We start from the raw sequence: 2,322 nt of genomic DNA, 5'->3' as shown, positions 1-2,322 counted from the left end.
AAAATAACAATTTTATTTTGAATACATTTTATTTACATATCAAACTTTTTAATTTACCATTAATCATTCGTCATATTTTAACAATATTAATTCTTCTACAAAAATTAAATTTTAAATGTTGTCGGTCACTAACTAAGTATATTAATCATATGGTTGAAAAGTAAAAACGATTAATTTAATAATTAAGTCTTGTCCGTACCACCATCTACATTTATTAGACAACTGCAGAACTATCTATACTTAAAACTATTTACCTTTTATTTTATTTTAATGAATTTGGAAAAATATATAGGTACATATAAATTAGCTTCTAAAATCCTTGATTAAATAAAATAAATTCGCATGTTTGAATAACGCGCGCTTTCACTTATGGGTTATACATTTATTATTTATACACTATATAAATATAATATTATGATAATGTTATGTTATGTACGATGTACTCATACTTAGTTTTCATATTATACTAAAAAAATATAACAAGGATGATATTATAAATGTGGTATATTCAAAAATAAATAAAATAGTTGTAAACTCTTTTTAATATTAATTACGATATAATAATTTATTTCATGAATATGTGTATTAAAGTTTCTCTTTAAAATATCCATTAAAATCTTACTTTAGTAGAAAAATATAAAATAAAAAAGATATTTTTTCATATTTTTTTTTAAAAACTTTCCCTATATTCACTAATTAACGGAGAATTTATCGTGTTTTCTTATGGGTTTTTTCTTAGTATTTGTCACTGATAATTAATGTATGCTACCACAATTGTGTTGTATTATATATTTTGTTTGCGGCATGTGTAAATCTCGAAGATTAAATAGCCAATTTACTGGTAGATTGGTACTTTTCTTCCCCCCACAATTTTTGGTGAAGATCGGTCAATTTCGTAGAAGTAATAACTAATAATTATTATTGTATAGGTGAGAAATTGTTTCAACTATTTTTCAGGTTATTCGTGTTGTTTTAATTAAAATTGTATTTAGATCCTATTTGATTTTTCAAATGTTGTATAGGTATTAATTTCAGTGTTTTTTTTTTTTTTTTAAGAATATGATTATAAATGGTTAATTTCTATAATAAGCTATTAAAAACTAAAAAAGCATATGAGCTCTAATATACGTGAAAATAAATCAATTCCGATCATTCTGAGCAGGCTTAATTTTGTCAGATTTTTTAGTCTAAATATTTTGGTACTTGTCTATTATTAGCCCGAAAATTAATTATAACCCTTCCATTTTTTTTATATTTACACAGCTCACATATTACTATACGTAATAGAATACAATGTATAATATAATATTTTTTGATGTAATGGTAGTTCGTTTACAATATTGACATACTATTAGGTAACATAATATAAATGAAAAAATAAAAATAAATATAATAGACAAGTATCTAAATTTGTTGAAATTAGTTTATCGAAAGAAAAATAATAATTAGTATATTTTAATAATTAATGAAAGGTGCGTGCCGAATATTGTAGGCGTGCTGGAGACTTTTTTACAAAACATTATCGTTAACTACTCACACAAAAAGTACAAGCCAGAGGGTTTTTTTAGGGAATTATAAATATATAAAATGCCCTTTTATCATAAGTAATAGGCTATATTTTTTCCGCATATTTGAATTTCCCATCGAATACTTTTTAGAAAAGGAAAGCTTCTAATCATCTTAATATTATTAATTAGGTATTGATCAACCAATATATTATGTATTTATCTTGTATTAACTCATTACTCATAAGAAATGTTAACCTAAAAATGTTCTCCTAGATTTGCGCCATACTTTTTAGTTTTTATCACAAATATTTAAATATTTTGCGTACCATCACACTTGCTAGATTAATTACGAACTTCTTTAGAATTAATAATAAAATTATGATGGTATTGCATAAAAGAAAGGATGGGCAAAACAGGTCTATTTTTTTCCGGCTACACTACAACTGTTGTGAATTTATTTTCTCGTCATTACGTCATAATCATGATATATTTTACAATGCATTTAAATTGTCAATTATTTAAGACAATGTAACCATCACAGTAAATTTGGAACTGGTGTTAGGTGTTATATATAAAAACAACTATATTACATTGTAAAAAACGGTTAAACAAATCGTGTATAATACGACGAAGGTGTTTAATAATTATTGTTTTGGTGTTTATACTACAATACATTTTAAAGTCTAAGTGGCATTAGGTACTATTCAATGCGATATCAAAATATAAAATACGAATTTATGATACCTATCATGGCTATCTGTTTTATTTCGGTATTTCGTCCATATTGTGAGGTATTTACGAATTACCATATACA

This window comes from Acyrthosiphon pisum, chromosome A1 (assembly GCF_005508785.2).
Source record: "Acyrthosiphon pisum isolate AL4f chromosome A1, pea_aphid_22Mar2018_4r6ur, whole genome shotgun sequence".
Lineage (NCBI taxonomy): Eukaryota > Metazoa > Arthropoda > Insecta > Hemiptera > Aphididae > Acyrthosiphon > Acyrthosiphon pisum.
This window is presented reverse-complemented; position numbering follows the sequence as displayed.